Genomic DNA, 12,648 nt, shown 5'->3' on the forward strand with positions numbered 1-12,648 from the left:
CATGGCTTCGTGAGGAAACAAAAAACAAATACCCAAATTCAATCAAATGTGCAAGAAAACTATTGTTACCGATTCCATCTTCATATTTAGCTGAATGTGGATTTAGTGCTGTAAATGATTTCATTGGTAAAAAAAAGAAATCATCTGGATATAACACAATGGGGAGACTTGAGACTGAAGCTAACCAAATTGGAACCTAAGATAAAATCTATGTGCAGCAAGCATCAAGGGCAAGAATCTCACTAAATTAAAATATTAAATTATTATAGAAAAATCCTTATTAAAATTATTTCGAATTTGGATTTTTTATTATATGTTCTGAAAATTTACTTACTTTGTTTCGCTAACAATTTCCTAAGTTTCTTAAGTGAACAATTCGATTTTTTAATATTAAAAATTATGTATATGTTACATAGGGGGGGGGCATAAGAATTTTAGAAAGGCTTAGGTGGGGCATGGTACAAAAAAGGTTGGGAAACACTGGGCTAGATCCTCCATTCTGTTTTCAAAAAGTCTTTTACAAATCTCTTCAATTCCTTTGTTTAGTTTCTTTTGGTTCCTGTTTCTTTTAATGGTATCAAAGTTGAAATTTCTCGGGAAAAATTTAATTCTTAAATCATCATAAACAGGACAGACAGTAAGTATGTGTTCGATATCTTCATAAGTTTTACAAACTTTGCAGTTCGGGTCTTTCCCGAACAATTTTGTCTGATAACTACCTTGGGGTCCATGGTTAGTTAGAAATTGATAGACATAGAAGTTGGAGTAGATTTTTCGATAGCTGACTTTTGGGATATATTGGTAAGTGTGTCTGCCTTTTGTATCATAACTATCCCATCTTTGCTGCCATGTTAAAAGGTTATTCTTCATAAGTTCTGTTCTTGTTGTCTGTTTTGATGGCATGTCATATAGATCTATTGTTGATTTTTGACAAGTTAATTTGGTCTGTCAATCAGCTTCCTCATTGCCCTCATATCCTTTGTGGGCTTTAATCTAGTGGAATTTAGTAATATTTTTGTAAGTATTTTTTATCATTTGAACTAGGTAATCATTCGTGTTTGTGTTGCTAAGAGTTTGAAGACAAGAGTGTGAGTCAGAATAAATGTTTGTTGCGATCGGAATAATAAAGCTCTGACTTATTTCAATCACCACTATTTAATTCAAAATAAAATTTTTAGAAGATCAGATACGTTAGCGGCGGCATCAGACGCCCAAATAAATTATGATGATGATGTTGATAATTCAAAAAAAAAAAAAGAAATGTAGAATCAGTCCCAACAATGTTTAGGGAACCACTTAATATATTTGTGGCTCATTTTCTCCATCAAGCATAAATTTTAAAAAAAAATACTTAAAAAAAATTTATCAAGATACTTCAATAAGGAGATCGCGAAGCCTATTATATGTAACTCTGTAAATTAAAAGTAAAATTTTGAAGCCAATCATTTGTAACTCTATATGCTTAAAATAAAATTGTGAAGGCTTTTATATATAACTCTATAAATTAAGAATAAAATTGTGAAGCCTAAAATATGTACCTCTATAAGTTATAGCGATAAAATTTCAGGAAAATTGGTTACTGTTTACAGGAATCAAATTTGTAACTCCACTGTATTCTCAAAGGTTTTCATAGATCAATTAAATATGCTCTTCGCAGTTCGTTCGATTCAATAAAATATGTTCTTTTCATTAAAGATATATTTCTGTGCTACCTGATTTATGGACAACTTGCTCTTAAACAACTTCTTAATTTAATATAGTAATTTTTAAATTAATTACTATAATAAAAGGAATACAAAATAATACACCATAAAATTTATTTTATTTATACACATTTAAGAGTTCAAATTAAACACATAAATATGTTTTGGGTGTCTAAAGGTGGGTTAAAAACATTTTTGTTCCATTACAGGAAAAAAAATTATTTGTTCTTAACAATTTGAGCTTAATAAGTTCTATGTAGATAAATATTCCTGTGCAATTTCAAAATTTATTTAACATTAAGAAACTTTTTTACACCAAAAGGAGATTGTTGGAAATATTCCATTATGTTATATTAGGTATTGCAGAATAGAATTTGATCCTTAAAATCCTGGATCACCCGGACAAACAGACGCAGCATATTGGGTGTGGTCCTTTTCCTTTTTCTCTTCTACATTCAGAGTCAGGTGGAAGTTAAAAAGTCAGCAGCTGAAATTGTTTTCAATAAAATATAATAGCAATTATTGAAGATTGTATATTGAATGCCTTCTAGCCATTGAATGCGATCATTTTTATAAAAATTACGATACAAAAACACTCATGCTTAATGAATATATTTAAAATTAATTTCTTTACTGAAGAATATCATGACAAATCTGAAATTTTAAACTTATAAAAGAAATTTTGTTCTCTTCAGAAACTAATTTCATCCACGATGCACAACAGGGTAAAAAATACGAACTCGATCAATGGAATTTCTAAATCTATCTAAATAATATTCGGTAAACAGAAACCTTACAATATAAGTTTTAGAATCCATGAAGAATATGTAGTAAAAAACTTATATAAAGATAAAAGTTTAATACTTAATTGAGTAAATAATAAAAACGTTTCCAAAATCTGACGATACATTATTGATATCATTTTACAGAGTGTGTTGAATTAATACAATCTAAAACAATTCTACTTTAAGGAAAAAAACTGAAAGAACTTTTCCTTTTGTAAGACGCTGGCTTACAATTCCATACTAAAAATGTCCCGCAGTGGACTGAGCGTAAAGACACGGTTCCCAGTCAAACAACATCGAAGTCAAAAATCACTGGCTGCCATCAGTAAATGCGTGGGTGAACACTTTAAACAGCCTATGCAGGTACAGAGGATGCGCGGTATCGGTCCTCGTTTGACTGTTCTACCGTGAAGTGCTCGACTTCACACGCAGGTCTTAGGGGTACCAAAGCGGAGGAGCCATCCTCTCTACAGAGGATCAAAATTGTGATGGCATGTCTTCGGATTATCCTCAGGGATGTTTCCAGACCATCACCAATAGCCAATTGTGGAACTTTAGTGCTATGTAAATAAAATACAAACCTACCTACTTACCATACGAGAAATAAGAAAGATTTTGATAACTGTGATTGATTAGAAATTAATATTATTTTTGTTTTTTCATTACATGAATTTAAATTCACGATATATATATATATATATATATATATATATATATATATATATATATATATATATATATATATATATATATATATATATATATATATATATATATATATATATATATATATATATATATATATATATATATATATATATATATATATATATATATATATATATATATATATATATATATATATATATATATATATATATATATATATATATATAATAGGAGTGATGAATTCGGTACACCCTACAAACTAGAATCAAATGGCATAAAATAAGCATCTTTATTAAATAGAAGGGTAAGAGTACTGTATCTTGGATCACATGCACTTCAGACCACTCTAAATATTTCACCCCATATCAGAGGTGTTTTGCAGTAAGTTTATGTTGTTTATATCTGTTACAACATGCACTAATGGTTTTGTTCGTTTCCAATTTGATTCATGTGGCGCTCGAAAAAAATATATATAGACAAGACTATTCCAGACATATCATTTAAATATATGATCACTTAAAATTTTTCAAACAATTATATCCAGTTATATAAAATATTACGTTCTGAATAGGAAAAATAAGAAGGGAAAATTGGTTCAAAGTGTAACACTATTTCATTGAAGAATATATTAAAACAAAGAAGTTTTTAAAACTTTTGTAGCAAAAAAATTAATTTAATTGAGTAATCAAAGACTTTATTTTTAAGGAACAAACTCAAGCACGCATGAAAAGATCCATAAATAGGATATTTCAATGGATTTACTTACCCTATTTCAATCACCTGGCCCCTATCGCACTTTTTTCGCATACAGGGATCTACTGATATGGCAACAATCGCTCCATCACTATATTTACCACAGTCATCTGAAATATATAGAGGAAAGTTGGACAAAACGGGATACCATTATTGTTTTTATTTACTACGGGAAATCTGTTACATAGAACCACGCATTATTTTTTTTATAGCTGCATTACTTATTGAAGCACAGAATAAACATATTTTAAACTAATTTTAATGACTGTAAAATAGAAAAGAAAATCCTTTTCCGAACTCTTACATATCCCGTTTCAGCATACCTGGGTTGGACAAAACGGGATAGAGTTTACAATGTTTAATTTTTTGTGTAAAGCTAACTAAAAAAATAATTAACTGACAGAAAACCGCAAAGTTAAATTTCTAAAAATTGTATTTAGAGGATTTTATTGCTTCTAGACTGTTGTTTTATAATTAAGTACACAAACATTGTGTTGCTACATACGTTTTTAAAGATTTTATGAGTTTTCAAACATGAATGCTAATTCCATAATTTTCACTGTCGCGATGTGTCTGGTGTCCTTAAGAGGGATTTCTTAGCAGTCCTTTCTTCAATTCTCTTGGTTCATCTTGTAGTTTAATCATCCTTTCTTTTTCTTCCATTTATAATTCACTTTTATATGGAGATGATGTTATTACTACAGTTTTCTTCTTTCTCTTATCAGCCATTTTTTCTGGGAGCGGTCCTTTTACTTGAGATACAGGTAGAACACACTTTGGAAGGATGGAAAAGGGTAGCTTAGGTCGATAATAAGAGAGTAATAATCCTAAAACTGCACACATCAGTCTAGTGTCCAACGCCTGGAGGTTCTTGCTGTTAGATCAGTGGTGACAGACAATGCAAACAGGTGATCTGGGAAGACGTCAGGATTGTAAGGTCTTATACCCTTTAATGGTAGTTTCTGCAACGGCTGCCCGTGAGTAGGCTGCGTTGAACATTTTTGTAACCTCGTAAATTAAAACGCACCTACCTAGATAGTTGAACAGCCACTTTCGAGCTTCTTGTTCATAATACCTGCTCAGTGGAGGAATGAAACTGACATCCAGAGGCTGAAGGCGATGAGTTGTATGTGGGGGGGGGGGAAGGTTAGGATAATTACATTATTTTCTCTTGCCAAATTTACAAGTTCCAAACTTTTGGTGTGACTGTTGAGTCCATCAAGCTGCAACAGCACTGGTTTCTTATGCTTAGGGTTGGAAAATTCTAAGAACTTTTAAAACCAAGCAATGAAGGTCTTTTTAGTGATCCAGCCGGTCTTGTGATACACTTCAAATGATCCTGGGAAAGCATCATCCATGAGTCTTGGGTTTTCCTTCACTCGAGGAAATACAAACATAGGAGGGACAAATACCCCAGCTGCACTGATGCATGTTTCAACAGTAACCAAAACTCCTCATTCGGCTGAAGACAAGCTACTCACTTGCTTTTTGCCTCATGGACTCAGCACTTTTGAAGGCTTGTTTGGCACTGTTAGAATTCCTGTCTTAAAATTATACTTAATATTGTTTCTATCAGCTAACTCAAATGATAGCATTCGTATGTCCGTTAGATTTATACCAAATAATCTCTCTTCTAGTGCCAAAACATGCTCATGCGTTTTTTCTTGTTCAGCATTGAATACTGTCTCATATCTGCCCAACTTTTTCACTGCTGCCAATTCAGGGGTCAATGTATTTATACGAGCCTTCCTTACCTTTCTCTCAATATAGTAACAATAATATAGTAGAAGTATTAGGCCAGCAAATAAATAGGTGGATAAAACGGGACATATAAAACTCTATCCCGTTTTATTCAACTCATAAGTGTCCCGTTTCGTCAAACTCCGATACTTTTCAAAAAAACATGGCTGCCGCCTAAACATGAAATAAAAATTAAATTGACTAGACATGAGAACACTCGTTAATAAATGCTTCATCAAATGTAATACTCACCGGAATTGTAATCCCATATATATAGGCAGTACAATGTGAAAAACAACGCACGTAAATGTAGAAAATGGCAAAGAAAACGGAGTAAAAAAGTTCTGAGGCCTGCAACTTTCTATTAACTAATGATCTCGAGACTGGACGCACTAAAAATGATATAATGACAGTCAAATAACAAGTTTCTGTCGTCGTCCGCTAGATAGCTGCAATAGTCTGGTCCCTAGGCGACGTATCCCGTTTTGTCCGACTATCTCGTTTTATCCGACTATCTCGGTTTATCCAACTCTCCCCTATATATGTTACGGAGAATGAGCGGAATCGGTGGTTATTGACTTTCACCGGTGAATGTTGACAATCACATAGTCGCTTTGGTGAATGTCCGAAATATTTATTACGTTCGATTTGATATGAATTTATTCGTGGATATAATTACATTTATTCGACATTTTAATTCTTACTGACGATAGATCAGAAGAAACATCATTGTCTGGAGTATCGGGACATACATTTACATTTGCTCGGTATACCCTACACTGATGTTTTTTTAAGGTGAAGTGCCACTGCCCGGTATACCTGACACTGATAATTTTTAAGGTTAAGTGCCACTGCCCGGTATACATTTGTCCGGTATATCCTACACTGAGGTTTTTTAAGGTTAAGGGCCACTGCCTGGTATACATTTGCCCGGTATACCCTGCACTGATGTTTTAAGGTCAAGTGCCATTGCCCGGTATATATTTGCCTGATACTCCAAGCACGGATGTTTCTTCTAATTTATCGTCAGTAAGTATTAAAATATAGAATAAATATAAATATATCAAATAAATATAATAATATCAACGAATAAATTAATATAAAATTGGATATAACAAATATTTCGGACATTCACCAAAGCGACTATGTGATTGTTGACATTCACCGGTGAGAGTCGACATTTTCCAGATTTCGATCATTCACCGTAGCATATATATATATATATATATATATATATATATATATATATATATATATATATATATATATATATATATGCTATATAAAACAAATCAGACATTTCAAATTCAGAACATACTTCGATAATTGGAACACAAGTGAATACTTCAAGCCCCCAAAAAAATTTAAGTAAAGGAAAAAAACATTAAGTTAGTTTTAAGGCAATTAAAGTCGAAATTGGAGTCGATTGTTTTTCGCTAGACGTTATTTAATACTTTTATTTTTTTTTAAACCCGTGATAATAAAAGAAAGAGTCTAAGGTCCTAAAATTTAGAACTTGCAACAAGTGCGAGGCACTTTAGCTCTTTCTAAAAATTACCCAAAAATTTCTATTAGGGCGTCCATGAAGGGCATTTGAAAAGAAATTTTTTTTTATATGCTTAGCATCACGCATTGCTACCAATTAATGTGCAGACAATTTTTCTTTTCAGTTTTATTTAAAGGATTCTGCTTGTTTAAAGCTCTGAATGGATATTAGCTGGAAATTAAAATTAGGATTTATTTCACGATCTGCAATAACTATTAATTTTTTATTTATTATGTGAGGTAAGTTCAAAGAATATTAAAATGGGATGGCTTCAGTGAATGAATAGCTTGTAAACAATTTGAAAAAAATATGCTAATTTCTTTATACTTACGGTTTTGAGATGTGTTTCTGTTGGGTCTGAATGAAAGTAATTTCAGTTTTTAGTGTGAAGCATAACTCATACTTTTTCCTATTCAAAAAATTTGCTTTTCACAGTCAAATATCTTTGATTCTATTCGCAACCTTTTTATCATATTTTTGGTAATTTCATGATCTTATTCTCACAGAACTTCTGGTCCTTATCAACAAAAAACTCAACCATTTATATGGGAGAAAAAAAAATCGTTTTCCACCATGGAATGACCACGAGCGAAATTATTGGAGCTTGGTTGAAAAGTGCAGGCGCATCCTTTATATTGTTCTTACCTTGCATCATCGCATAAATTATTTAAAAGTTTTTTTTAAATTTTTAATTTTTATAACCACCGTTGAACAGCTGACCCAATTTTGGGTTTACGATTACTAATGTACTCTCCGTAGCCTTGAAATTTTGAAACCAATCTTGTAGACAAAGGAACTTCTGGATCAAATATTGGGAGAAATTTGCCATTGTGGGCGACTTTTTGATGAAACTAACCCTCATTTGCGTTACATGGAGAGGAAAACCACCCTAAATTAGCTTGACAGCAAGGGGACTCTAACCCATGATCCATCTACCACTAAGGATATCTTACATCAGCACTGTGCCCGCTGGAAGCCGGATGAGGTCGTATCGACCAGCCATTGCTAAATTCAAACCCAGTTCCCCTCATTGGAAGGCGAATGCTCTATTCCCCAGAGCTGTTGCGGCTCTATTTCGAAATTTTACTTTATTTTATAACCGTCGTTGAACAGCCGACCCATTTTTATGGGTTTACGATTACTAAAGTTCATCTCCGTAGCCTTGTAATTTTGAACCCGATTCAGAAGACAAGGGAACTCCTGGATCGAGTATTTATAGAAATTTGACTTCGTGGAGGACTTTTTGATGAAGCTAACCCTCATTTGCGTTATATAGAGAGGAAGACCGCGAGAATCTCCCACGGTTAGCCTGACGGCAAGGGGACTCTAACCCATGATCCGCCAACCACTGAGGATATTTCACGTCAGCACTGTGGTCGGTGCAAACCGGATGTGGAATTCGAATCGACAGGGATTTGAACCCGGTTCGTCTCATTGGAAGGCGAACGCTCTATCCCCTGAGCCATTGCGGCTCCCTAATTCAAAATATATAAAAATTCTTAAATGATAAAAACCCACCTCAAATCGCTCTTGATTGATTTTTTTGATTGTGATTTTGCAAACTATATGACCGCTGAATTATGAAATTACAAGAAATGTGGCAAAAGTTGATAAATTTGAATAGATTATGCTTGACTGATTAAATTCCATCTCTTGCAAAGAAGGAAATTAAAGGTTAGCATAGCCTGGTTGGTAGGTTGCTGGGCCCATGTCTAAGAGTTCGTGGGTTCGATCCCTGCTGACTGAAGACACCTCGTGCAGAAAATGGTGCTGATGCATGTTAAATCTGTCGAGTCGCAAAGTCCTCCATGTTCCCATAACAAATCAATACCTTTGGGGGTACTGATCCAGGAGTTTCCTTGTCTTCTGGACTGATTCAAAATTTCAAGGCTACGGAGTTAAGCATTAGTAGTCGTAAACCCGTAAATTGGGTCGACTGTTCAACGACGGATTTAAAAAAAAATTAATTAAAAAAAAAAAGAAATTAAATTTGTTTCGCACTAAAAGATCGAAATTACTTACCTGCTAACCAAGCATTTGTCAAAATAATACGAAATCAATGATAATAATATAAACGAGAAAATAAAATATTAACTAAATTGCAATTAATCGGGTGAACTGCTCGACAATGTAAATTTTGACAAGTATCAGTTGGTTGCAATCAATTGCATCGTATCAAATGATAGTAAGTTTTGTTTATCCTTATTTTGATAAGTTGATAGACTAAACTCGTGCTTTGTTTATTTTCAAAGCAGTTTTATGTAATTTAATCCGGCTCTGAGGAGGAAATTATAGTTTCTGAACAATAACTTTGTAAAACTTTATTAATTTGGCAGTTATCCTGCTGAAAGAGATCTAGTCTTTCCCTGAAAGATTTTCTATGTGTTGGGAAAGCAGAATTACTCAGAGTGTTCACAAACCTGTCAGAGCTCATGCTTCTAACCACTGGAACTAAGAAATCCAGGTTAAATCATGAAAATAACTTGTTAAATCTACTTTCTTAGGTGGGTGTCCGTAAGTCCAGGCAGGTGTCTCGACTACTGTAAAAAGAAGAAGAGAAATGGGTTTCTCTCAGAATAATACCGTAGTTTCCAGAAAACAGCATTGATCAGAACATCAACATGTATCTTTGAGATCATGTTTCCAATCACGGGAACTAAGTAACCTAGTCGAAACAATGAAAAATACAGTCCGGCCTGACCCATTTCTTTGGTTGGATGTCCGGATACTGTTGGTTAGATAATGTAGATTCTTACAACCCTTTTATTCTTGTAAAATATAGTGCATAATAAAAATTAATCAGTCAAATCGAGAATTATCACAAAATGTTTAAAGAATAAAGTTACCTAGTTAAAAAACAAAAACAGATACTTACTACTTGTATCCCTCCCCGGCGTTGTTCCTGGGGACATATTTGGGATTCTAATAGGCCTCGGGGAACCGCTATCAACAACCATTACAAATAAAGCAATGGTAAGCAACAAAAAAAGTCCGGTTCTAATCATAATTGTCTTCGTTTGTCCTTCTCTTTATTAACGCTACAAAATTTATCTGTTAAAATGAAAAATATTATAACTGATTGAATCCATGACAAGTTTACAAGAATAAAGAGCCAAGATTGGTATTGGAATCTGATTTTCTTTATGATTTGTTTTTACTTTTTCTTAAATTTTTCTATTTTAAATATTTAAACTTATTTAAATTTCTTTGAAATTGTCATTAAGGCTCTATCATCACATTTCAGCAAGTATTTTTTAAAGTCAGCTATTTTTTATAACACAAACGGTTAAAAAAAAATTTTTTTTTTGTTGATTGTTAACATTTTGCTGATTAAATATTTTATACAGAAACTATGTCAGGTCAATTGCTATTATTTATAATAAAATATGGAAGTAAAATAATCTATTCTAAATATAAATTTCCTGTCCAAACGATTTTGCCCAATGACGATTTAACTTGGGATTAAGATGGGAAAACTTAGCGATATAAAATTCCAGTCTTGCAACGAAGTGTAAAGCACTTAAACTGCGATTTTTTTTATTCCTTAGAAAAAGCCATCATAGTTACGAATAACTGTAGAATCTTTAGTTACCCCGATTGATGAGGTACCTTTAGTAACCACATTTTTAAATTTTGCTGGAGGAGGAAGAAATTAAAATTTACTAAAATTACATATATCAATTCTTCAAACCTATACTCAAAACTAGTAATTATTTTTTTTCTTTAACTAACTATAATTTCTTTTCTATATAAACATGAAAGATTTTCTGGAAATTTCAAAGTAGCCAAAGTAAACCAAGGTGACAATGCATTTCAATGCAAATTTATTCCATAATTATTAAATTATAATTAAATATTACATATTATAATTAAATAATAATTAAATATTATATATTATGATTAAATAATATGTAAGTATTATATATTATAATTAAATAATAATTAAATATTGCATTTATTTATTTTTGCTTTGAGTTTACTTAATACAAACTATTTCGAAAAAGGGATAGAAAATTCTTTTGATTTAAGTTATTAGTACTAGAAGTATAAACAAACACCCAAAATGTAAGAATAATTAGCTTATTTAAAGTATATTTCAAGCCATGAAGCGTTTGATAGATTAAAAATTATTTCAGGTACTATTTTTAATTTTTTTGAAGCCTATTAAGTAATAACCATTTCGTTAATTTTATGAGTTATTGCACAATAAATATGGATAGATTGTATGAATATCTATAAAAATACCTGAAATAAATTGACTTACTTAAAGGTAGTGCTTGATTTCCACTTTTCTAAGTGTTTTGCCAACCCATGATGTCTTTTTTTTATACTCCCAGCAACGACAATATAAAATATTTTTATTATATACAGATTAATGTTTTATAGTATATTGCTTATCGTAGATATCGTAATGATAGTTTTATCAAATATTGGCACTATTTTAATATACTTCTTTAACGCTATAACTCGTACTTCTGACTTTTTTAGAAACATTTTTCTTTATATAATTAGAGGAACTTCTCTGAAATAAAGTCTTATATTTTTTTAGTAAAGCAAAAACAAATAACTGTTTCAGTTATTGGCCAATAAATGTCATAGAAAGTTTTAATCAACTGCATTTTATATCGTATGTGTATTTGCGTAGATAACTTAACCTTCGTTATTTACTGAAGAATGTATACCGCATTATGAACTCTCCATTGAAGGAGATTGATTATTTCTCAAAATAACTTTAATTTGTTCAAATATATTTTATTATTAAATTTAGTAGGAATTTATTTCGGTAGGAAAATAATTTAGAGAATTTTGTATAATAAGCATTTTCCATTTGAATGTTGCCATTGCACATAAAGACAATAACAAAAATAATTTCCCTTCGAAAAATATTGCTTTGACGCTAAAAACTTGAGAAATTAGTATTAATTATGATAATATAAAACTTGAGAAATTATTAATTTTTGTTATATTAATATTTAAAGTGGCCCACGAGATAATAAAAATTTACTAATTAAACTTTTAATTCTAAAATGGTACTGATGAAAATTCTATTATAGTCTATGACGGATGAAGAAGACTATTATTGGACTGACAAAAATATAATTATAGACTATTATGGATAGATAGTTTCATTAGGGGTTTGACAAAAATTCTATTATAAATGGTTAAGACTATGATGGGATTGTCAAAATTCTAGTATGGACAATTATGGAAGGATGTGTGGGATTAATGTGAGACTAACAAAATTTTGTTAATGGGTAAATGGATGAGGCTGACAATAAAGTCAGAAAATTTTTTTTTTGACTTTTGCTATCACTAAAAACCGTTAAATTAAAAATAAACGAAAAATTAAAAAAACAAAGCACGAGTGTCCCAACGTAACATTTTTTTGTCACAAAGTTACCCCATTTTACGGTGCAAACCATACTAATACCTAGAATAGTGATCTGTTCTT

General features: G+C 31.5%; 1 long non-coding RNA gene across 1 annotated transcript; it reads right to left on the reverse strand.

Annotated features, from left to right (window-relative positions):
- Nucleotides 1–1,800: 1,800 nt before the first annotated feature.
- Nucleotides 1,801–11,673, reverse strand: LOC107442584 (uncharacterized). Its single transcript, XR_001583888.4, has 4 exons — nucleotides 11,461–11,673; nucleotides 10,072–10,247; nucleotides 3,924–4,020; nucleotides 1,801–2,190 (listed from the first exon to the last, which is right to left on the reverse strand). It is a non-coding gene; the product is annotated as an uncharacterized LOC107442584 (long non-coding RNA).
- Between the last annotated feature and the right edge of the window lie 975 nt (nucleotides 11,674–12,648).

The sequence above is a fragment of the Parasteatoda tepidariorum genome, chromosome 10, assembly GCF_982258835.1.
Source record: "Parasteatoda tepidariorum strain Cologne lab strain chromosome 10, Ptep-v5.0, whole genome shotgun sequence".
NCBI classification, from domain to species: Eukaryota; Metazoa; Arthropoda; class Arachnida; order Araneae; family Theridiidae; genus Parasteatoda; species Parasteatoda tepidariorum.